At 38.2% G+C, this 26,493-nt stretch overlaps 1 pseudogene; it reads right to left on the reverse strand.

Annotated features, from left to right (window-relative positions):
• Positions 1 to 23,859: 23,859 nt before the first annotated feature.
• On the reverse strand, positions 23,860 to 23,978 carry LOC111733997 (annotated as a pseudogene).
• Positions 23,979 to 26,493: the final 2,515 nt, after the last annotated feature.

The following is a 26,493-nucleotide window of genomic DNA, read 5'->3' on the forward strand; positions in this document are numbered from 1 at the left end:
ACATCTCAGGAAGATGGGCCCTTAAGACTAAGACTCAAGCGTACATAAATCTAACCCTCTGTTTCTTCCTTTTTTCCTCTTTAGCCCAGGCATTCGACCAGCCACAACCAGAACCAGAAAGAGCATTAACGACAATACACAAGGTCATAAATAAGACCACCCCAGACATAGGACAAGATTGCTAGCTGTGCCTAAACCCCAAACCCCCTTCCTATGTCAGGGTAGGAACTCTCCTAAACTTAACTGAGCTCAGCAAGCTTTAAGTAGATTCACTAGCAGAAGTAGTCCTCCAAAATAGAAGAGGTTTAGATTTATTATTTTTAGAACAAGATGGATTATGTATGGCGCTAGGTGAAACCTATTGCTTCTATGCTAATAACTCTGGAGTAATTAGAGAGAGCTTACGACTAGTACAGAAAAATTTAAATGCCAGGGAAAAACAGAGATTAGAATCGAATAACTGGTTTCATAGGATGTTCAATTGGTCACCATGGCTAACAACCCTCCTATCTGCTGTAGCTGGACCTTTAATCACCCTCCTCCTCTTGTTAACTTTTGGCCCATGTTTCCTTAATTTCTTGTTTGCATATATAAGGAAGAGAATTAATTCTATTACATTTTTAGTATTACAAAATAGAGGCTATGAGCAAATTCCACATGAAGAATCAAGGATTTGATTTTTTGCTAAGGCCAGTGGGGAATGTGCTGGCTGGAAAATTACTGCTTGGCTATCGCCCATGGGAACATAGGCTATCACCCATGGGAACATAACATTCTAACAATAAGCTTTCTGCTTCTGTACCCCCACTTGCACACCCGACCTGTGGGTTGACAGGTAGTGAATAGGAGAAAAATAGACATTTGTGTTTAAGACAGAATGAGGAATGGGATTTAGGGCTTAAAAACCCTGTACCTCTACATTTCAGGGCTGCTTAATTTGGGGTCTGCGTACCCCTGGCAGACCCAGCTGGCTGAATAAAGAGTGTGTTTCCTATAACTCACTGGTTTTCTGGTGATCCGTGTGTCTTTTGGGGGCTGGCCGCCACAACAGCTTAAAGTAACACATATGTATTATCTTATACTTCTGCTGTTAGAAGTCCAAAATAGATCTCTCTGAGCTTAAGTCAAGGTACTGTCAAGGCTGTTCCCCTTCTGGAGGCTCCAGGGGACAATCTATTTTCTTGTCTTTTCCAGCTTCGAGAGGCTGCTCGCATCCCTTGACTCAGGCCATCTTAAAAGTCAGCAATGGCTTTTCCATTCTTTGTCACACTGTATCACTCTAACATTCTCCTTCTTTCATTTTTAAAGACACTTGTGATTACATCAGGGCCACCAAATAATCCAGGAAAATTTCCTTATCATAAAGGTCAGCTGATTAGTGACCTTAATTTCTCTTTGCTATGTAAGGATAAATATTTAAAGGCCCCAGGGATTAGAGTATGGACATTTTGGGGGGACTATTATTCTGCCTACCACAGGACATGAAGACAATGGCCACTTCTGGCACTATACAGGGATGTTCCCAACATGAGCCAGAAGGGCTGGAATGCTAGTAATTTATCTGGAGAGGCTGAATATGGTTTTATAATCTCATGCAGACAGTATTTCAGTTTAATGTAGCCTGAAGGAAAACCTGTTATACTAGTTTCCTACCTGAGTTGAATCTGGGAAGCAAATAGGACTCTCAGTTGCTTAATTCCTGTATCTTTTTGTTACCAGATCAAAAGAGGTCTCTCTGCCAGCTTGCGTCTAAGTCAATGAGTTACGTGCAGGTTTTGCAGCAAAGGAAGTAAGAGTTTATTAGAGTTGCAAGTCCCAGAGGCCAGCTATTGCTCAAAGACCTGCCCAACTCCTAGGTGTCTCGAGGGGATAGATTCTATAGGGAAAAAATCCTAGTCATGGAAACTAAGGGAATTGGGATTGTGGGCACTACTGACTGGATGGGGCTGGGGTAATTTATCATCCTCTCAGGTTCTGGAGTCAGCCATGGTGTCATCCCATCTGGTCCAGTGGCCTGGTGGGTGGGCCTGTTCTGCCTCCATGGGCCTGGGGCTGAAACATATCTAAAGCCAAGATGTTAGCCTTAGTTTAACAGAGCTTATTGTCCTCATAATAATAGACCTGAGGCTTTATTCTTAAAAAGATTTGATGCTGGCCAGAACCTTATGTCCTAAGGCTTAATGGTTAAGGGAATATTTATACAAAGGTGGAAGTAAAAAAAAAAAAAAAAAAAAAAACCAAGTGAGTCACAATGTCATTATCTAGGCAAAACCACCTTGAATCAAAGAAAAAGCTATAAGAGAAATCTGGGTGGCTACATTTTCCCCACTTTTTAATTTAAGGTGTATTTGCTGGCACTAAGTTTGCATCAGTGCTTTTGCCCTTTTGTGGAATCCTTTATCCACCAATACTCTCACATCCCTAGTGTGAAACCATGTTCTCACAGTACTTTGTCCTTAGCTCATTTCCTAAGAAGGTTCTACCACTCACCAGAGCCCCTGCTGAAACACACTTGTCACCATCTCTTTTCACTGACAAAAGGTATGAGTTAGCAATACTGATTTGAGTTGTATATGTGTGACACACATGCACAGAAACACATACACAAAATTTACTCTGAGGGTTTAGGTAGGAAAAGGAAATGACCAGAAATAGAAACCCCATGCAAAATTCAGGAGTAAAAGTTAATTTGGGGATAATAAGAGAGATTGCTTCTAAAATTAAACAAAATTACACTGTTTAGGAATATCAATTCTATACTAAGGAATTTGTTTACATTTTTATGAACAATTATATAATTTACCCCCAAACTTAATCTTCCCTTCTGATTTTATGGTGAAGGGTGCCAAGGTTTGGCCACCGTAAAAATGCCTTTTGGGATATTGATTTTAAACTGGTTATTAAGAAACAAAGGACTCAGAACCTTTGACCCTCGCCCTTTGCTGCCTAAGATATTTGGGTGGAAAGGCTCCCTCCAGGAAGGGAATCTTAGCTTATTCACTTTAGCATTAGATAGGAAGGCTCCAGGCAAGGGCCTGTTAACCGATTAGTCCCTCAGTCCCATTGTTTCTGGGTTGCCTAGCAGGAATTTGTTTGCCATTTGTATTCTGCTCTTTTTGACTACCTATGAATTGCCTTTTTTCTCCTTTCAAAATACCAGGGCCCTGTTCCCCTTTCTCTTTTGTCCATAGTGGCCTATAAACCTCAACTGCCTAATGCCTCTTTGGGTCACACTTTTATGGCACTCCTGAATGTGCATTCATGTAATACATTTGGACATTTTCTCCTGTTAATCTGTCCCCATTAATCTGATTCCTAGTCCAGCTATAAGAACTTAAAAGGTGGAAGGAAATTTGTTTTAGCACTCACAGTGGCATTAGTAGTATCCAACTCAGAATTTGAAAACGAGGTCAGAAAGGAAAATCGCCATCTGAAATACAGCTAATATGAATCAAAATGGGGGAAATTAATTATGAACAAGAGTGACCTACCTAGAGAAGTAGCATGGGTTACGAGGGTTATGAGGCGTAACTGCACACAAACTTCGTTTCTTTAATATAGTTTTTTTTCCCTCTGATTCAAGCAAGCAAACTGGTTGTACCCAGATAATGGCATTGTGACTCACTTGCTTTTTTACCCTTCTCCTTCCACCTCTGTGTGCCTGCTCCTTAATCATTAAGCCTTAGGACATAAGATTAACTGAGCCTCAGGCCTATAATCATGAGAACAGTAGGTTTTGGTTAGGATCTTAAGGATAACATCTTGGTTGTAGATGTGTTTCAGCTCCAGGCACATGGAGGCAGAACAACAATCCCCCAGGCCACAGGACCAGACAGGATGGCACCATGGCTGATTCCAGAACTGGACACAATGATCAATTATCTTCAACCTTCTCCAATGGTCCAAACAGTAGCACCCACGATCTCAGTTCCCTTAGTTTCCATTACTACTGATTTTTCCCTATATAATCTGTACTCCCGAGAAACCCAGGGAACCAAGCCTTGAGTGATAGCTCACCTGTGTCTCCAGGACTTGCAACTCTCTACTAAATCTTACTTTCTTTTTTTAAAAATGTATTTATTTTAATTAGTTTCAAGTATACAGTACATTGATTAGACATCTATATAGTTTGTAAAATGATCTCCCCAATTGCTCCCTCCCTCTCCTGACCCTCAACCTAGCCAATGTATTAATGCTAACTGCATTCCCTCTGCCGTGCTCTCCATCCTCATGACCATACATCAGCTACTAATTTGTACTTCTTTAACCCTTTACCTCATTCTCCCAGCCCCCAAAACCCCTCCCCTCTGTTCATCACCAAACTGTCTACTATATTTGTAAGTCTGTTTTTGATTAGTTTGTTATTTTTATTCCTTACGTTCCACATATAAGTGAAATCATATAGTGTTTGTCTTTCTCTGTCTGAGTTCTAGGTCCATAAAAGCAATATCTTTTTCCATCTCCTTCCTTTTAGTGTGTGTGTGTCTTTTAATCTGAAGTGAGTCTCTTGTAGGCAGCATATGTAGAGGTCTTGTTTTCTTATGCATTCACTCTATCTTTTGGTTGGAGCACTTAACTCTTTTCCATCTGAGGTACTTGTTGATAGGAATGTAGTTGTTACCATTCTTTATTCTTGTTTTTGATACATGATTTTTCTTCTTAAAGAAGTCCCTCCAACATTTCCTGTAATACTGGCTTGCTGGTGATACATTTCTTTAGCTTATTTTTGTCTGGGAAGCTCTTTATCTGTCCTTCAACTCTAAATGATAGCTTTGCTGGATAAAGGATTCTTGATTGTAGATCCTGGGTCTTCATCACTTCGAATATTTTCTGCCAAGTCCTTCTGTCCTGCATAGTTTCTTTTGAGAAATCAGCTTCCAGTCTTATGGGTGTTCCCTTGTGGGTAACTATCTGCTTTTCTCTTGCTGCTCTTAGTATTCTTTCTTTGTATTTAACCTTTGCCATTTTAATTATGATGTGTCTTGGTGTGGGCCTCTTTGGATCTCTGGGATTTTCTGAGCTTCCTGAGGTTTTATGTCCATTTCCTTCACCAGGTTAGGGAAGTTTTCCATCATTATTTCTTCAAGCAGTTGTCCAACATCTTGATTTTCTTCAGGTACGCTGATTGGATGGATATTTGGACCCTTAATAGTGTCCCATATGTCCCTTAAATTATTTTTATAGTCCTGGCATCTTTTTTCTTGCCATTGTGATTGAGTGTCATTGGCTTTCCCATCCTCTAGATAAGGCATTTGATCCTCTTCTTTATTCACTTTGTTTATTCCTTTGTTTATTCCATTTAATATATTTCTCATCTCGGATAATGTACTCTTCATTTCAGACTGGTTCCCTTTTATAGTTTCCATTTCCATTTTTATGTTTTTTTAATCTCTTTGTTGAAATTCTCACTGAATTTATCTACACATCCCAAAAGTTCATTGAGCATCTTTATAACCAGTGTTTTCAACTCTGCATCTGTTAGATTACTTGACTCCATTATATCCGGATCTCTGTTCCGTTCTCTCATATGGTTTCTGCTTATTTGTCTTCCCATTTTGGCTGCCTTTCCATGTCTGTTTCTATGTACTAAGTAAAGTTCCTAAGTCTTCTGATCTTATTAGTGTGGATTTGTGAAGTAGGTGTCCAGAGGCACAGTCCCGAGAGGGGTTTAGCTGCAGGCCAAACTTAGCCCAAGCCTTTACCCCTCCGGGGCCACCTGTTAAGATTCAGCAAGCAATCCACAGATGCTGTGCTTATAGTTGCCTCAAAAGGCCACACTAGAAACCGAGGCCAGCTGCCACCAGTGTGAGTCTAGGTGCTGCTCAGCAAGGAGCACCTGAGTCACTGAGAATATACCTGGATGTGGCCTGGGTGGGGCTGCAAGTTGGGGGAATTGGGGTTTCAGGGAATCCTCTGGGCGGAGCCACCTCTGTTATCCAGTTTGATGAGGTCACAGCGATGGCGGTGCTGTACCAGAGCACTTGGAAGGGGGAGGGCTCAACAGGGAAAATGGATACTGCTGGCACTTCTGTACAGAGTGAGTCTCTCCCTGGCCCTCACTCCAACAATGTCTCCCTGTAAGTCCTTGGTGCCTCCTGCGCGCAGCTTACTCCGCACTGGTGCTCAGAGCGAGCAGCTCCGTCACTTTGAAAATCTGCTCATGGCCGCGGCCCTTTTAAGAGGCTTCTGCCACTGCCACAGCCTCTGTCTCACTCAGCCACTCAGGACTGGGCAGCCCTGTGTCCTCACCTCATCCTACCTTCTGCCAGTGCAGGGTGCTTTCTTGGATTTCTCCCTAGTATATGGCTTTTTCATCTAGATCTCAGGCGAGTTTTCCTTGCTGCTGCTCCTTGTTTCCATCACAACTTTGATTTGGTCACGAGAGGGATGAACAGAGCCTCTATCATCGACACCATTTCCCCCCCCCTCCCCTAAATCTTACTTTCTTTGCTGCAAAATCTGTACGTATCTCATTGACTTAGACACACACAGGCAGACAGACCCCTTTTGCTCAAGTAACAGAGGGAACTAAGCCAGAACTTAAGTGCATGCATCTTTGGACTTTCCACTTCCAGAGGTTTTGCTCTTTAAAGTGGAGAAAAAATGCTGATTTGTTGTAGTTCAGAAGGATGGGCAAAACTTCAAGGCTGAGGTAGCTGTCTAAATAGAGAATCCCTTATTGTTGGCAAAGGACAGGTTAGCATCTCCCATTTGGAAGGGCACTTTCTGTTTTGATCTATCTGATTGTGGGTGAAGGTGTGGGTTCATAGCAGGCTGTCAGCAAATATTTACTTGCTGCTTGACATGGTTTCTTCCCCAGTGTAATATTCTTTTTAACTTGATTTAAAAGTGCGAAATATTAGAAACCAGATGACAGCGGTTGCTTCACAAAAAAATGTCAGGAGAGTGCAGAGGTGAGGAGGTGTTGAGGTGGGATAAGGAGTGGAAATTATGCATGGCTTTGGGCATGTAAGTCCAGGGAAAGGCAGTGGAGAGACACACAATTACTGTGTCATTTTCAAGGCAATATAAAGAGCTTCATTTTTCTGCATGAGGCTCCTTATGTGGATGTGTGTGTTGGTTTAGGGGGATAAATAGGGAGCACATGCATATCTTTCTCCAACCACTATATCCACCAAGAGGAAAGACAGGAACAACAAAGCACAGTTCAAATTTCATTTACTAAAAAGCTAAGTACCTTTGTGTAGTTAGCATATGTTATTTAAATATATTGCTGCTGCTATTAACATATCCTAAAAAGATTATATAATTTGCTTGTAATGTGAACAACAAAGAAAGGTAGGATATTCCTTGGCAATTGCCTGTAAGTTGCACACCTATCTCTTTTACTCCTTCACTCAAAGAATGACTGTATATCAACTTGCTTATCAACTTTGGAATCCAGAAAAAAGGCACATAACTGAAAGACAATAGTTTTTATTTTGTTAAAATCCAAAAAAGGTCAATCTTAGTGACTTTTATAAAACTCTATTTCCTGAGTTAATAAAAATAAAATCATTAATGTTAGACATTTAATGGTGCCACACTTAATTTTCTCTTTTCCAAATAAGGTTTATGTCATGGCTTATCTTTCCTGTGTGTCCTAGTTGTTGGAAGTTGAAAGTTTGTACTATGTTTATCCTGACTATAGATCAAAAGTAGCTAAATGTCCTGCAGCAAGGAAGAACATATTGAGAAATCACAAATCATTGCTGTTCACATTTCTATTGTAAGAGTTAAATATTTGTTTTAAGTAAACAATTATTATTTTTAGTCACCTCTTTTAAATGAAAGTCATTTAGCAAAGCCACTTCAGAGCTATGAGAACATGAAATTTCTGTGTTGTTTTATTCTATTTTATAGTAGGAATTAAAGTTCAGTCAATGCTCTAACTTGCAGAGATCCCTAATTTAATAAAGAACTAATTTGTGTCTATGTTTGTCTTTTTTGGGCAATATTTAATAAATTTGTTAATTGTTCTTTGGAAATTAAGAGGTAGTTATACAGGACCAAGTGGGGGATGAGGAAAACAATTGATGCAGGCCAGGGCAAAATCCCTGCAGTGGAGATTCAAGTCCTGCCCCTACAGAGGGAGGGTTCTTGACTGCTCACAGGAAAGAATTCAAGCACATGCCAGAGTTAAATTCAAAAGGAAAGTTTATTGGAGAAGGAATGATCCTCTATAGATGGAGCGTGGTCTCCTCTCAGAGACAAAGACTGAAAAAGCTGAGAGGGACAGAGAGACAGGGAGAAAAGACCAGGAGAAAAAAAAGACCAGAAGACAGACAGAGACAGAGACATAGAAAGATATCAAGTGTTCTGAGAAATCAGTTTATATATCATTCTTAGTTTCTATGAATTACAATTTAAAGACTTTGTTTATCTATTTTCCTTTGATGTTATGGGTATGCAGAGTGAAAGTAAGGGTATATAGCATGAAAGGCATGGGTATGCAGTGAGAAAGCCCGCTGGCAATCCCTAGCCTTTGTCCCATAGGTTCCCCATGGGTTTTGGTTGTAGGGAATGAGTGGTTGAGTTTATTTTGCATAGGCTATGACTTAAAGACTTTGTTTGCCCTTCTCAGTCTAGGTAAATGGTTTGTTTGTAATCCCAGCAGGAACATTCCTTTGTTCTGTAGTTTTCCGTGGTCTGGCAGCAGCACATTGCAGGCTCTGAATACAGCTTGGTTTAACATTTAGTTCTCATGCCTGAGTAATTGCATTACCTGGGTAATTGTAAGTATGGATACATTACAATTACTCAGGTAAGAAAGTCCAAAAACGTAGTTTTAAGGCCTTTACTTAGTAACTGAATTACCTTTGGAAATGGGTTGATCTGAAACACCTCTCTGATCAGAATTATATGAGTTGCACATGAATTAAGAGAATGGTAGCTGTAAAACACTAACATGAAATAATTAGTATACTAGGTCCTGAGAATGAACTCTGGAGTCAGACTGCCTGGATTCAAATCCCAGCTCAGTTACTTACTGCATTGTGACTTAACCTCTCTACATCGCTTCACCACCTATAAAATGTGGCTGAAAATAGCACCTACCTCATAGTTATGATGATTAAATGAGCTAATATGTGAGGAAAACATAGAAAGTATTGTGTAAGAGTTAGTTATTATTCTAAGAGTATCCTTAATATTGAAGCTGGTTAATGACCAATCCGTTAATAATTTGCCGCACATCATGCTTGAATTTAATCAAAAAGAAAAAAAAAAAGAAAAGGAATCCTATTTATGACAACCAAACCCATCTACACCCCCAGAGCTTACTGTCTACAATTATTAATGCCACTTTATCACTCTTTATTCCACTGTCTTCATCATCATAACTTACTATCTCAGTAGACTCTTGCCCAAGAAGATAATAGCTGCAAGTAACTTTATTGCTCATTATGGGAACTTCCTGAAAGAAACATTGCACTCCCAGACTCTCTGAGTTCCTTGCCTTAAAAATCCTCACCTTGCTTTGTTCACCACCAATCCTAAATTATTATATCATGATCCTTACCTAATCCTAACATAGACAACTCATTGAAAAGCATTCTCTAACCCAGACTTCAAAATCTCATAAATACCCCAACTTTCCATTCCTCATCCAAGATTCTGTCAAGGTTGCTCTCTTTTACCACAATAAGAATGAACTCAGCTTTGTCTTATCAACAAGTCATTTTGTTGATATTTATGGGGGGCCAGTATGCCACATGAATTAGTAGACTGAACTCTAGAACTGGAGTTAGAAGGTATGAGTTAAAGTCACAGCTTGGGCAAGTCACTAGTTTTCAGATGCCTTTTCTATAAAATGTATGTATATAAAATATATACATATAACATATTAAAGTGCCTAGTATAGTATGTGGCAAAGAGCATTTAACAAATGTTTCTTATATTACCCTTATTTTTCTTTTTGGTTGCCTGCTGGGGAAGGGTAAGCTGTGGATATGACTATACCGTTAGTCCATTCAAGCAATCGTCTTTTGGTAAATGCTCCTTGGCCCCTAGTAACACCTTATAAATACAGCCAGTGTGAAATGAAGACCCTGGAGAATGAGGATGTTTCTTTCTACCTGAGACACCATAGTTTTCTGAAGGGAATACACATAGACCCAGAGCAAATATTAAATTGTTCTTATCTGCAGAGAGGTAGTAGCTGATCCAAAACCTATGTGTGAAGGGCAGGGGAGGACCAGCTCTCTGCTTCTTTGTTCCTCAGAACCTTGTGGATATGTGAGAGGTGTCCTATGTGGACATTTCCTAGGCCTTTGTCACCTTGCTCACTGACTCTTCTCCTTCCTTCTCACCTCTTGTGCCAATTATTTATTTATTGATTCTCTTTACCCTTTTTGCCTGCTCCAGAAAAATGAGTCAGGACCCTTTAAATTTTTTTGCTTTGCGAGCTACACTGTGTAAAGCATTGTCAGTAGAAGATGCTGGAGAGACACTGCTGAAAGAAAGAATTTCATATTGTGGTCCGATGTGCTTGCTCAGCAGGCACCTTAGAGATGTTGGGCATCATCAGTGCAGCTTCTTCAGTATCTAGGTCCCACAGTACACAGAAAGCAGCAGCATCTATTGTTCAGAAGCTTCTCCTGGCCCCTACTTTGAGTGGTTTTATAGCAGAGTTCCCCTCACGAGACACCTCTCTGTGGACAGCTCCCCAAGAATCCTAGAGGATTGATTTTTTTCCAGCAAGTTAGAGTGGGTTTCCAGTAAGTTTTGCTGGTATGAAACCACAATGACTTCTGTGTTGTTTAGCGAGTCATGACTGTGACTGCTCAACAAAGTAGTATTGCTAACTAACTCTTTGAACGACAAAGTAAACATATTTTATAAGGAAAGCAGAAATAACTCTTCTTTTATTTGTATTATTCATGTTTCTAGTCTAAGAGAAGATAAGGGTGAGTGTGTATACACACACTCATTCAGAGAGAGAGAAATGAGGAAACAGTGAAAGTAGAATAAGAAAAAAAATCTTTATATCAATTGATGTGCCTCATGCTGAAATTCTTTTAATTGAATATAGGCCCTCCAAAAAATAAATCAAGGGTGGTATCTTCTTATAGATTTAAAAGACTTTCAATATTACTCAGCCATAAGAAGAGATGAAATACTGCCATTTGTGACAACATGGATGGACCTCGAGATAGTCATGCTAAGCGAAATAAGCCAGACAGAAAAAGTTGAAAATCACATGATATCACTTATATGTGGGATATAAACCTAAAAGCAGCAAATGAACAGGACAAACAAACAGACTCATGGACATGGACTATAGACTAGTGTTACCAGAGGAGAAGGGGGAAGGGAGAGGTGGATGGGGTAAAGGAGGTCAAATATATGGTGACAGAAATCTAACTATGGGTGGTGAACAAACAGACAATGTAAATATTTATATATGCCTTAATGTTAAAGTATACAGCTGAAACTTACTGGATTTTGTTAACCAATGTCACCATTCCTTGAACACACCATACTTTCTCCCAACTCTGAGCCAGTAAGCATCTAGTTCTTCCTTCTCAGTTTCTTCACTCCCAAGTCTTAGCCTGGCAAAATTCTCATTCAAGCCCCAGTTGAAAAGTCATTTGTCAGAGACACCCTTCTTATTATCCACTTCTGTATCACCTGCATTTCTTCTTTTCTTATATTTGTCATACTTGTTATTACCTGTTTAGGTTCTGGTTTCCACATAACACCAGAAGATCCTTGATCTTAGAAACCTACATCTCTATTTCCTATACCTAGTACAGGGCCTAGACAAGAATAGATGATCAAAAGTATTTGTTGAAAAGACAACCTACTGAATGGGAGAAGATATTCGCTTATGATACATCTGATAAGGGATTAATATCCAAAATAGATAAAGAACTCATACAACTCAACAACAAAAATAACCAAACAATCCAATTAAAAAATAGGCAGAAGATCTGAACAGATATTTCTCCAAAGAGGAAATACAGATGGTCAATAGACATATGAAAAGATGCTCAAGGTCAGTAATCATCAGAGAAATGCAAATGAAAATCATGATGAGATATCACCTTATATCTGTCAGATTGGCTATCATCAATACATCAAGGAACAACAAGTGTTGGCGAGGATGTGGAGGAAAGGGAACACTCATACACTGTTGGTGAGATTGCAAATATTGGTATAACCACTATGGAAAAGAGTCTGGAGGTTCCTCAAAAAGTTAAAAATGGATCTACCTTTTGATCCAGCAATTGCACTTCTAGGGGTTCCTCAAAAAGTTAAAAATGGATCTACCTTTTGATCCAGCAATTGCACTTATCCAAAGAAAACCAAAACAATAATTTGTAAAGATCTATGCATCCCTCTGTTCATGGCAGCACTATTTACGATAACCAAGATATGGAAGCAACCTAAATGCCCATTAACAGACGATTGGATAAAGAAGTTATGGTTCATATATACAATGAAATATTACTCAGCCATAAAAAATGAAATCTTACTATTCTCAATGACATGCATGGACCTAGACATTATTATGCTGAGCTAAATAAGTCAGACAGAGAAAGATAAATACCATATGATTTCACTTATATGTCACATCTAAGGAACGAAAAGCACAAACTATAGAAAACAGACTCATAAATATGAGGATGATTTGGTGACAGCCAGAGGTGGGGGGGGGGGAAATTGGGGGATGGGAGAAAGCAGTGAAGGGTTAAAGAAGTATAAATTGGTAGTTAATAGATGGTCGTGGGGCTGGGGAACGCAGTAAAGGGAATGCAGTGAGAAGTAATGTAATGGGTAGGGGTAGAGCCACAGGAGAGAAAAAGCTATCAGGAGGGATTGTTTCATAAATTATATAAATGCCTAACCAATGTACCATATACTTGAAACTAATAATAAAATAAAATTTTAAAAAAGTATTGAAATTATTGATCAATAGTGCTACTGGGCTGGCATATTCAGTGTATAAGTGTTCTATTACTATATAACAAACGACTCCCATGTGTATATTGGTTTAAAACAAAGGCCATTTTATTTGCTTACTATTTGGTGTGTCAGCAACTTGGGCTGTGTCAGCAATTTGAGCTTATTTCAGCTGGATGATTCTTTTGCTGTTTTTGCTTCTGGTCATGCATGTGACTACAGTCATCTGGTGGGTTGACTAGGGATGGATAGTCCCACACAGCCTAACTCACATGTCTGGTAGTTGATACTGGCTGTCAATTGGCCTTCTCTTACCTTTGGGCTTCATCTTTATCCTCACATATCAGCTTCAGCAGCCCAAGATGTGAGAACAGAAGCTTCAAGATCTCTTGAGCACAAACTTGGAACTGGCATGGCATAATTTCTGCTACCTTATGTTGGTTAAAGCAAGTCAAAAGCCCAGATTCAAGGGGTGAGAAAATAAATTCTATCTAATGATGGGAAGAATAGCTACATTGCAAAGAGTATGCAAAGAGTTATATTGCAAAGGGTATGGATTCAAGGATAGGAGTAATTTTCATGGTCATCTTTGCAAACCATCTACCACATCCAGATTCACCAGTAGTGCAAAATTAGCCAAACTACCTGCGAAGTGAAAGGGCTTTGGACAAAGGACACAGGACAGAAATGGGTTGGTATCCAACAGGAACAAGCTAGGTAATAAATATGCATCTGGTCCTTGAAGTGAAAGGGAAAAAGTTTCAGAGAGAGAGGGGACTTCTCATAGAGACCAAGGGTGGAGAGGCACATCTGAAGGTGTTCCAGTCAGTTTACAGATTAGAAGCCTAAAACAGAAAGGATGGGAAGGGTTGCAAAGACTACACAACAAAGAGTGCTAACTTGAACTAACTTCAGGCTGGCAAAGAGGAAAAGAAACTATAGAAAGTGGACAAGAGAGAGTCTCCAAACCATTATTTGAGGTTTGATTAGTAGCCTCTGAAGACATCCTTTTACATATAGTACAGGGTAATGATAGATGATTACAATGATGATATCAATTCATCAAAAATAATTTAAATGACATTTAAGACTGTCTTTTAAAGAAACTAGTGAAATTAGTAATTTATTTAGAACAATTTCCATCCAACATAGTGACACCTGTGATTTTGTTTGAATTCATAAGGGATTAAATTATTTAGAAAAAATATTCATATAGCAAGCATTTATTCTGCAAAGCTGGTACAGAACTGGAGTGTTACTATTTTTTTATGTACTATTTTATCTAGTCTTTCTTCTTTACTCCCTGTAATGGTCATCTAGAGCATTTGAAGCATGTGAATAGTGTGAGGCATTGCCACCTCAGCTCTACCTCAGATCATCAGGCATTAGATTCTCATAGGAGCATGAACCCTATTATGAACCGCGCATGCCAGGGATCTAGTTCACACACTCCTTATGAGAATCTAACTCCTAGTGAGCTGAGGTGGAGCTGAGGTGGTGATGCCTGCGCTAGGAAGCAGCTGCAAATACAGATTAACATTAACAGAGAGGTTAGACTGCACAGAGACCATAATAAATCAATTGCTTGCAGACTCATATCAAAACCCTATCACTGAGTGGCAAAAGACAATTAAGTTGCATCTGGTGGCAGGCTTTATAGTGGCAAGTGAGTTGATGTACTTCAATTGTACAGCTGCATTTGGTGGCAGGATTTAAGTCATAATCTGACACTTATTTTAGTCTGCATGTGGCCCGCCCATTATTTTATTTACCACTTCCACTCATGCCTCTTTCCTGTACTGCGTTCTTGTCTCAGTCACAGTTTTGGTAAGCCTGCAAAAATTATTAAAATTAAGTGTTTTGGGGAATAGGTAATAAAGACGCATGTTACAAAAGGGTAATAGGTTACCAAAGTTATCAGTTTTATATGACTTCTTCCACAGATGTTCTAGCATTTGAGAGAGGGAGAAAGGGAGAGAGGGAGAGAGGAAGAGAGGGAGAGAGGGAGAGATGCATATTACATACACATAATGCAAGTCCTTTATTTCACTTAACAATATATCCTGAAGATGATTTTATATCAGTATACAGGCTTCATTCTTTTAAATAGATGCATTATAGACCAATATATAGATGAATCATTATTTATTTATCCAATTCCTTATTGAGGCACATTTGGGTAATTTCCAGTCTCTCGCTATAATAAGAAAATGCCACAGTGAATGCCCTTATGCATACATCATTTCACACACATGTGAAGACACCTCTATGATAAATAACTAAGAGTAAAACTGCCTAGTGAGAGGGTTTGTGTAATTAATTTTTTTATAGATATCTTTTACCATTTGTATGAGGGGAAAATGGAATCACTTTCTAGTTTCAATTTGTATTTCTCTGATAAGAGTGAAGCTGAACATCTCTCAGCAAATTTTATAATGACTTCATGTCAACTATTTTATCTGATAACCAGCTGCGGTCTTTCCCACTCAGAACAAATTCTCCAATGTTCTAGAATATCCTTCTCCCTTCACTGTCCACTTAGGGAACTGTGAAGAGGCTGGGTGCTCTTAGGCCAAGGGGTCCCTAGTAATGAGACCCTAGATAGTACAGTACCACTATTGCTTCTGTCCTCTGCACTTCCTTTCCTCTGATTCACTGATGGTTATCTCAGTTTTTTTCCACCGAAGGGCTCTGGTAGTTTTATCCCTTGTGGAAGGAAGCCACTAGAAATTTCTTGTACTCATCTTGGCTGGCCAAGTCTTTTAGGCTCTCTATGTTGGTCAGTCAGAGGAAGAGAACTACGAGATTTTTTTTTAAATGCAGACATATATAATTTGTGTGTGTGTGTGTGTGTGTGTGTGTGTGTGTGTGTGTGTGTAAAGACTCCACCAAAAGACTATTTGAAACTATAAACAAATACGGCAAAGTTGCAGGATAGAAAATCGATGTATGAAAATCCATTGCATTCCTATATACTAACAAGGAAATATCAGAAAGAGAAATGAAGAAAATAGTCCCATTTACAATGACAACAAAAAGGATAAAATGTCTAGGAACAAACTTAGCAAAGGATGTGAAGGACCGATGCACTGAAAACTACAAGATACTGCTGAAATAAAGTGCAGAAGACACAAAGAAATGGAAGGATATTTTGTATTTATAGATTGGAAGAATTAACATAGTTAAAATGATCTTATTACTTAAAGCAATATACAGATTTAATGCAATTCTCATCAAAATCTCAATGGCGTTTTTGCAGAAATAGAACAAAAAAATCTTCAAATTTGTATAGAACCACAAAAGACCTCAAATAGCCAAAGCGATTCTGAGAAAAAAGAACAAAGCCAGAGGTATCACACTCCCTGACTTCAAATTACACTACAAAGGTACAATAATCAAAACAGTACAATGTTGGCATGAAAACAAACTCATAGAAAAACGGAACAGAATTATAAGCCAAGAAATAAACCCACAGAATTGAGAGCCAAGAAGTAAACATATATGGGCAACTAATTTTTGACAAAGGAGCCCAAAACATACAATGGAGAAAAGAAAGCCTCTTCAATAAATCGTATTGAGAAAACTGGAAAGCCACATGTAAAAGAATGAAACTAAATTGCCATTTGTTATTATACATAAAAATTAACTCAAAATGATTAAAGACTTGAGTAAATAATTTAAATATATATAATTTGATTATAATTTATACACTATATATCATCTGTATATTATACATTGTATTTATATATTATATATTACAGGGATTTAACTTTAGCCAATTGTGGGAGCTAGTTAAAAAATCTATATAAGGTGGTTGTTTCTAAGGCTGTTGATGCTGGAGCCTGAGGGTCCAGGCAGGCAGTTGAAGAGGAAAGAAACATGAAGTGGAAGAAACAAGAATAAGCTGGAATCTGTGACGCTGAGCTGGAACCAAGGAAGGTGGACTGGAACCCTTGTCAGTCTCACAATCTTTAAGCTTCTAACCTTGATGATGGGGGTATCTCGAAGGAGAAGCTGGTACCTTTTGCACAGAGTTAACCATGCTCAGCCTGGGAGTGAGAGGAGCTGGAGGAGGATGTGATAGAAGCTGGAAGAGCTGTGGGCCCTGCTGCTGCCACATGCCAACCAGGTAATCCAGCAGACAGGTGATACATGGATGAGCTGCAATAGTACCTTATACTCCACTCCAACCTTCCAAATTAAAGAGAAAATGCTTCTACTTTCACCTTCTGAATGTTATGCAAAATGTCCCATAATCCCAGCTAAATTGGAACTATGCAGGGAAGGTAGTTCTGGGAAATGTAGTTTCAGCTTAGCTAAGTTGCCACAATACAAATCCTCCACACCCTTCCAAAGTGATCTAGTCATTCAGGTTTATGCTCCCTGCATTTGGGGACCTGGACCAACCCGTTGCCCATACTTAAGCAGCTTTTCACCAATTGTCATCTTGGGCCTTTATTAATTAGTTTTCATTGTGTAACAAACCATTTCAACACTTAGTGACTTAAAACAACAAACATTATTTATGAGTTCTCATGATGCTATGTGCCAGTTGGGCAGTTGTTCTTCTCTGGCCAGAATTTGCTGGAAGCTCAGTGGTCTAGGATGTCTTCACATACTGACAGTGGTCAGGCTGTTGCTAAAGTGGCCTCTCAGCTGAGATGGCTCCATATGCATTATCTCATTAACTTAAATTATACTGGCTCTGCCCTTTTTAGCATAGCAAAGGCCTCTAGCCTCCTTTCACAATCTTAAATGTACATTCGGTAATTAATTTTGGGGCCTTGGTTGGGGTCTCACATAAGCTCATAACTTGTCATGTCGAGTTCATCTGCTTCAGTACTCTTGTGGGTATCTGTTTCCCACAAAAACCACTGATGGTTGGTCTCTACACCCTACAACAGATGGTGATTTCTCAGTCCATGAGAACACTGCTGTTTATGTCAAAGAAACTATCTTCTTAGGTTCTTTTTCAATTTTTTATTTCTTAATTTTTTTATTAATTTTTTCTTTTTGCATTTTAAGCAGTAAGAGATTTAATACAGAGAATTTGATGCTTACAATTTTTTTTATTTTTCATATAGTTGACATTTGTAAATTATATTTTTATTTTTCAATTACAGTTGACGTATATTACATTTGTTTCAGGTGTATGACACAGTGATTAGACATTTATAGAACTTACAAAGTGATCACCTGATAAGTCTCTTAGGTTCTGAATGCTGCACACTCTCAAGGTATCAGTATTCCATTTCATTCCCTGGAGTCCTTGATATATCAAAGCGGGGTGCTTTTTCCACGCAGAAGTGGGGAGAACATCCACTTTCCCCCACTCAGTGCTGTACTTTATCTCCTGGGCATTGACCCAGGCCTGCTTGTGCCTCCGTGCCAACATTTCCTCTTAAAAACCAACTCCGCAGCTTCTGTGTACAGGCCATATTCCCCATGGTAAGTCCAAGAGCAGGGAACCCATAAGTAAGCAGACATCAGGCTGTCCTTTTCATTGCCCGAAGGTATCTTTGTACAAAGAATCCTCTTGATATTACTGACCATATGTCAGGTAAGCTCGAATTCCAGTTCAGGTGAAGCTGAGGTCACAGCTCCACAAGGCATGCTAGCTCCTTCCAAGTGGAGGTCCCCATTCCTCTTTCCTGGCTCTTGTACTTTTGTCCCCTTTACAGTAACCATCCTCCACCTTACCCCCACCCCAGGTCTCTGTACTCTAACTACAGAGAATTACTGGCTATTTCCTCAATGTGCAACAGCTTTCACATCTCCTTAATTTTATCTACACTGGTCTCTCTCCTTGGAATATTCTTTCACCAATTTCTACTTGGATATCGCTTCTTCATTTTTCATGACTCAGCTCCAATGTTTAGTCACCTGTAAAATCCTCCTTAAGCCTTTTGGCCATAACTAATTACTCCAGTAGCACCTTTAAAATAATTTCCCTACTAGTGTATTTATGATATTCTAACTTGAAACTATTTATGACTCAACTTTGACAGTCACTAACTGGGTAGTGAAATACAGATGGTTGCTTGACAGTAGGAACTATCTCCTAGCCTCTGGCACAGAGGGTAAGATAAAAAATACTTATGATGAGAATGAATGATTAATTGGCTGAATAGATAAAGAAAGAATGATGTAGAAGACAGCATATGGGAGGTAAATGGCAATGCCACAGCTGAGGGTATGTAGAAATGACAAGTGTGGCCCTAGTTCTCAGAGTAATAAGTTATTTATTTCACAAGAATAAGAAGGGTGTCTACTAGAATCTTGACTTCTTGGTCAAGACACTTTGATCAAGGTGCATTCAAGGGGAAGTGGTGCAGTTCTGGAATCAGAAGTTGCCCCAGTTTGGGCAATGAGCTGAAAGTATTTGTGTACTAGCTACTAGGGAAGGGATGTCCTAGGTGATCCTAAACTGAGATTATCTTGAAGAGGGAGCTCTCAGGTCTCGAACCTCTTGAGGTTTGAGGATGTCTAGACAGACACAAGGTTGTACTGTGTGGGTGTATATTTATAACAACAAATGAGGCAATCAGTATACTGAGTAGATAAATAGTAGAAAATAGCTCTAGTTTCAAACCGGGCAGCAATTCAGAGATATGTATGGAAATTGGTATGGTATACTTCTGTAAACAGTTTATTTTCCTTTTTTTCTTGTTCCTTTAATTTCTATAATTTGTCTTTTATGTATGACAATATTCCAATCATTTTTTAAGACTGTTTTTTAGAGCAGTGTATTTTATAACAAAATTAAGCAGAAAGTACAGAAATTTCCCATTAACACTCTGCCCTCACACATGCTCATTATTTTCCACTTTATTACTTTTAATATATAAGCAAAATATTCACTATAAAACATAAAAACCTCAAATAAGTACAAAGGGAGGGGAAGGACATTTCTACAAATAATATCTTTTAAAGATAACTACTGTTAATTTTTAGTGACTACCCTAATGTAGATAAACATTTGTCTTAATAATCTTTTGAAAATTTATATTAATTTATTGGGGTGACATTATTTAATAAAATTATATAGGTTTCAAGTGTACAATTCTATAAAACATCATCTGTATGTTACATTGTGTGTTCAACACCCAAAGTAAAACTTCTTAATAATCTTCCTTATAACATAATTGAGTGGAAAATAACTTTTGTCATATACTATAATTTTATTTTTTAAAGATTTACCCTCCCAGAGATAATGTATGTATTTAGAACTATATATATGTGTATGTATATATATGTATGTGTGTATGTGCATATATATATGCATGTGTGTATATCTATCTATATATATACATACATATCTATATCTATATCTATCTATATCTATATCTATATCTATATATCTATATCTATATGTGTGTGTGTGTGTGTGTGTGTATATATATAGTCCCACATAAATGGTAGCACATCCCAAACATTCAACATCTTGTTTTTTCCTTACAATAGATCTTGAAGATCTACTCTACTACATTTCTGTTCACTGAAATTGTCAATACTTTTGCCAGGTGGCAAGAACTGTTAAAGTTGAAGATATCTTTTTTTGAGTAAGACTAATTAAGATAATTAAACAATTAAAGAGAAACAAATGTCTCTGGAATGATACCCAAAATTGCTAATATCAGAAGGCACAGAGAATGGGATTAGGCAAAGAGCCAGAACTATGGAGTAGATCATAGGAAACTGTCCAGAGGCAGAGGAAGGAGTTGCTATGTTCTAGCTGGGAACAGAGGAAGCCAGAGAGAATGAGAGTGGCCAAGGTCAGTGACTAGATATAGGAGGGGAAAGAGAAATTCGTAGAGAAGAATGAATAAGAACTATTGAAATTCTGAAGAATCTCTGGTGTTGTTCTATGTCATATGTGGAAAGGGGAAATTTCTGCCTAGTGGCAATCCCTAGTTTATACTTCATAGCATATCATTATGGCCTATCTACCCCAGGTACTGTCCTAGTTGGTTCTCCAGGCTCTTGCGACCCTCTTTTCCACAGCAGGACTGCCCTGATGTGAGGGGATTCTCAAGGCCAGTTTGGGCCTGCTTTGTGTAGCTCTGCTTGAGGTGGCTTCTTTACTATGTCTGGGACAGATGCCAGAAAGTCATCAAGTTCCCCTCCCCTGAGATGCTTTTCCCGCTCTCCCAGGGGATCCAGAACCCTCATTCAGTACCTTTACTGGCACAGCACTAGAGCTTCAGCTTTTCAGAGATCCTTTGCTCTTTGCCTAGAGGTGGGAAGTCTTGGAGAATTAATGGCTGCTCCCTGCATTCTAAGGGAATAGGTTTCCTGTCAACCTTCTGAGGGGCCCAAGCTATACTTTGTGTTATAATTCTTGGGCTGAGGTGGTGATTTCTACTTGCCTTCTGTGATAGCCCTCAAGTTGGATCAATGGATTGGTCTCCTTTATGAAAGTAGGAACTTCATTTTGTACAATGCCTAAAACAATTCTTAGGCTTTGTGTTCAGAAAATACACTGAGTAGGTAGAGATAATGAGTAGAAGTAATAAATGAGTAGATAAAATGTGGTTAGATTTCCAGGCTAGCACAGAAAAGTTAATTTAAGCAGAATGGACATGAAATCTATGTTAAGTGCACTATAGACGAGAACCACTAGATGTAGCAATACTTCTAGGGGAAATGTCTCTGGAGGTTCTTTATCCCTTGAGGCAGCTCTAAGTGGGATGGTGGATCCTTCCAATTCCAAGCTCTAGGTGGAGTCTATCTGGGCAGGGATGGGAATTCTAGGATTGGGGAATAGAGACACTCATGGGGAATGGAAAGGCCTTAAGAGGGTGGGTTTGGAGCTTAGGGGCTGGAGTTGGGCATGAAGGAGTTGATGAACCTGGGGAAAGGAAGATTCCTGCGGAGAGGACATGTTAGTTGTCTCTTCCTTTCTCATCTGTGTCATTGGGAAGGCTCCTGCATGTGATAAGCAGAGACTGAAAACTCAGAGGTTTAGGGAGAGGGCAAGTGGAAGGAGAGAGAAGAGGAAGAAAGGCAGTTAAAATGTTTGGAGTCCTTAGAGAACAGGATTTTCTCTTCCCTACTTTCTTGCTAGTAGATGCTGTTGCCCACCAAGGGAGGATTTTCCTGTCCCTAAAGTCCCTCCTCTTCTTGAAGAGACCCTCTACCCTGCTTTGACCTGAGAAAGGCAAGAAGGTGCAATCAGAACTTGGGAATAGAGACTGAGAAAAGACAGAGGTGAGGCAAGGAAGTAGAGTCAGAGTCTGAGAGCAGAGTCTGCAGTAGGTGAAGGGGAGGGGGCAGTAAAGGAACTCCATGGCCCAGAGGGAGGCAGTTTCTTGAATACATATAGAAGGAGCAAGTGGAGAGCCTGTTCCTATTTTTATGAAAATCATAGGTAAAGATGAATAACCTTTCTAAATGAAGAGTCTCTCATTGGCTGAGGAAACGAAATTCCACTTAGAAAAAAAAGAGCTCTTGTCTTGGAAGTTAACCTATAAACCCATTTTAGTGGACTGAGTGATAATACCACTGCCATTATTTTTAGAAAAAGGAAATATACCCCAAGGAGACTAATTCTTGTAGTGGTAGATGGTAAAGGAAATGCTTCTATTGTCACACTCATAATTGTTCCAGGGCCCTGGTCTTCTCCAGGAACAGCTGTGCTCTTTGACGGGTGTCTGTCATATGTTCAGATGACACAGACCACATCATTTCCCATCTGCAGACTTGGCCACCACATCCTGATCTTGAAAATCTGAAATGTAAACTGAACTATGCTCCCTTTAGGACTCTATTCTTCATGGTTTATGTGAATTAACTTCTTGCTTAAATTTCCACACGCTCAAGAATGTTTTTTCACATATGCTTTTGCCTCTCCTTGAATAAATGAAACAAACAAACCAAGACCTTTTGATCACATGATATTTGATATGCAAATAGGCAAAAGTATCTGTTTCACATATTTAAGTAGTTCTTTTAATCAAGTAATCATTACAAGTATGCATATACATATTATATATATAAAATTATATATATAATTATGTAAAATTATATATATATAATTTTAGGTATCTCATTAGTGTTTTAAATTAGAGGATGTTTTAGCAAAATGGTTTTAAAGTCAGTCCTCTTGGGTTAAAATCCTAGCTCCCTGGTTTTTAGTTCTATGTCCTTGGGAAAGTTAAGTAACTGCTCTGTGTCTCTGTTTCCTCATGTATAAAATAGGTCTAATATGGGCCCTGTTGGGAGGATTAAATGGGATAATACATTTAAGGTTCTGAGAACAGTTTTTAGTGTATAGTAAGTGCTCATTAAATCTTAGTAGTTGTTATTTAAATTCAAGATAGTTGCATAGAAGGAAAACAACTTGGTGAAGTAGCGACAGAACAAGCTTAACATCAGGAAGATCTAGATCTGCATCTTTAAATCCTGGTGCTTATTGAATCTAGAAAATTATTTAACATTTTTGAACTTCAATTTTCTTATTTGTAAAATAGGAATCGTGATATCTGCTTTGTGAATGTCACTGTGAGGCTTAAATGAGATAATAAGTAAATAACCCACATGTGAGTAGATATTCTAGTCTCGGACACACACACACACACACATGTATCTATATATGCATGAATACTAAACTTGTCCCACCCAACTTCTCTACTAACACTGCTCTGTGTTCTTTTAGGTCAGCAGTTATGAAAGTATGGTTCCTAAGACCTTTTCAGGAAGTCCATGAGGTCAAAACTATTTTCATAATAATACCAAGACGATATTAGTCTTTTTTGCTCTGATGGTGCAAAAACAGTAAAAAAAAATTCTGGCTCCTTAGCCCAAAACAAGGCAATGGCATCAAACTCTACTAGTAGTCATTTTATTCTTATTGATTTATTTAATTTTTTTAGGTGAGGCAACCCTTGGTTGACCTCACAGATTGCAAGGACCTTGTCAGTTTACAATCCTTTATTTTGTTTTTATTTTTTATGCCTACAGCACCTGGTCTTCCTAGATAGTCTCTCATCCAAGTACTAACCAGGTCCGACCCTGCTTAGCTTCTGAAATCAGACGGGATGGGACTTGTTCAGGGTGGCATGGCCGTAGACAGTAGTTATTTTATTCTTCACCACCACACAATCACAATTAAAAAAATACCTATTTACACCTGAAAATTATATAATCATATAAATGTTACCCCAATAAACTTAATTTAAAAAAAATCAATTATATTTTTATATATTAGCAATAAAAAATTAGAAAGTAAAAAAAATTATAGCATTTATAATAGCATCAAATTCATAAAAAAAATGCCTATGTAATTTAAGAATGTCCTTGAAGAAGCAGCAAAAATTATTAAATTTATTAAACCTTGACCCTTGAGTACACTTTACTTTGTTCCTTGAGTACACTTTAAAAATATTATCTGTAATGAAATGTGAAGTATGTATAAAGCACTTTTGCTGCATACTGAAGTAGAATTGATGCCTGCAGGAAAAGCACTTGGGTGACTGAGTAGCGAGCGGAACTAGCAGATTTTCTCACGAAATACCAATTTTACTTGGAAGGACAATAGACAAACTATGGCTATTCAGATTTGAATTTTGGCAGACATCTTTTTAAAAATGAAGGGAGTCTTTTGCTTTGAGCAAAACTATTGACAGTATATTTTGCCAATGATAAAATTTAGGTTTTCAAATGAAAATTAAAATTTCGGAAAAACTTGATCCAATACTATGATTTCGATGGCCTCACAACATTTGAAGACTTTTCTGATGAGATTTGTTGTGACATTAACAAATGTGATTTTTTGATATTATATAATATGTGTCAGCACTTGGAAGGGCTACATAACTCAGTGAGCCAATAGTTTTTCAAATGGCCAACACATGATATCACAAAAGCACACATGAGTAAAGGATATATTCAAAGTATAAGGTAGAACAGTGAATTTTAATGTAACAGAGTATAAGTTCATTGATATGGTTTCAGATTTCTCATTACAAACAACCTATAAAAAATTACCACATATTGAGTTTTAGTGTTCGGTCAAAGAAGAATATCCACAATTATCTGAAAAGCCTATTAAAATACTTTTCCCTTTTCCAGCTGCATATTTCTGAGAGGCTGGATTTTCTTCACATACTTCAAGTTGAAATCTTCAACCAAAACAATATATCCCAATAAATTAAATGCAGAATCTAGCTTTCTTCTTTAAGCCAACATTAAAGAGATTTGTAAAAATAGAAAGTGATTCTACTCTTCTTGGTGTTTTTGGAAAATAAAATTTAAAAAAATTACGCTATTCATACTACTATTTAATGTATCTATCATTGCGATTCTTAAACGAGTTAATAAATCTGAAAATTTTCTTAGTTTAATTTCTATTTTGGAAAATGCCAATATAACCCACCTAAACAAAAGCTCTTTGGCATCCTCCATAATTTTTACATATGTAAAGAGATCCTGACACCAAAGAATTTGAGATCTACTGCTTTGGACTACTATTTCTGAACACTAGAGTTGTTGAACAGTAGACTCACCCGAGGAGTTTTCAAAAATACCACTGCCTGGCCCTACCCCAGATAAATTAAATTAGAATCTCTGGGTTTGGAGCCTGGGCAATAATATATACATATGTATATTTTCAAGTTATCCATGTAATACTAATATACATTCAGGGTTGAAAAACTCTTGCCCTAGTGTAGTGTTTTCAAAACTTGCCCAATCATAAGAATCGTCTGAGACAGTTGTTAAAAGTAGCAATCCCATTCCCTCCCTAGAGCCAATGAACCAAATCTCTAGGGTAAGTGGCTGGAAAATCTGCCTGTTTAATAAGCATCTCAGGTGATTCATAAAATGAGGCAACTTTTGGGAAACATTACACCATTTTCTTCTCAACCTCCTCATTCTTGATAGCAGGCCAGCTAAGGTATTAGTTGCTAAGAAAGGCATTGCTCAACTAAATTTGATGCACGAAGTTTGGAGTACACACCTTAAAACCTTCCTTGGGAAATTACCTTTGAATGTGAGCTTTAGTATGCAGAAATGACTTTAAAATTTAAATGAATAAAGACAGAGTAGTTAATTATTTGACAAGGTACTATTCTTGTATGGAGGGACTTTTCTCCCATGCCACTCAAGTTTCACACAGTTTTGTGGGAAGTAACTTTATAAATTTGGGTTGGGCGAGTGAATTCCGCATAGGCAGCTGACTCCTCAGCCCGAGTGTTTGGAAGGACCTGTTAGAGGACTGGTAAGAACCAGTTTTTCTTGATTGTCTTGTACTCAGGATAAAAACTATAAAGACAACAATTTCATTTCCTCGTAAATTATAAGAAGGCAAATAAATCCAAGGAGGGGTTCAAATGGATTACCTTAGAGTGCAGACTAGAATGTGGTTTATGGGAATCACAGTGGAGAAGTGAAACTTGCCTGAAGAGAATACACCCTCAAATTCCTACTTTTTATCTTTGGCTAAAACAGGAAGAAGACTCTGCCAGTATGAAATAGTAATTTCCTGTCTGCAGTACTGCAGTCATTTTTTTTTTACTGGTGAGAGAAATAAAGAAATCACTGAAGTACAAAGAGTGGAGGTAGAAATTGAGACTTAGTGGTTTTTAT

The sequence above is a fragment of the Pteropus vampyrus genome, unplaced genomic scaffold (assembly GCF_000151845.1).
Source record: "Pteropus vampyrus isolate Shadow unplaced genomic scaffold, Pvam_2.0 Scaffold714, whole genome shotgun sequence".
NCBI lineage: Eukaryota > Metazoa > Chordata > Mammalia > Chiroptera > Pteropodidae > Pteropus > Pteropus vampyrus.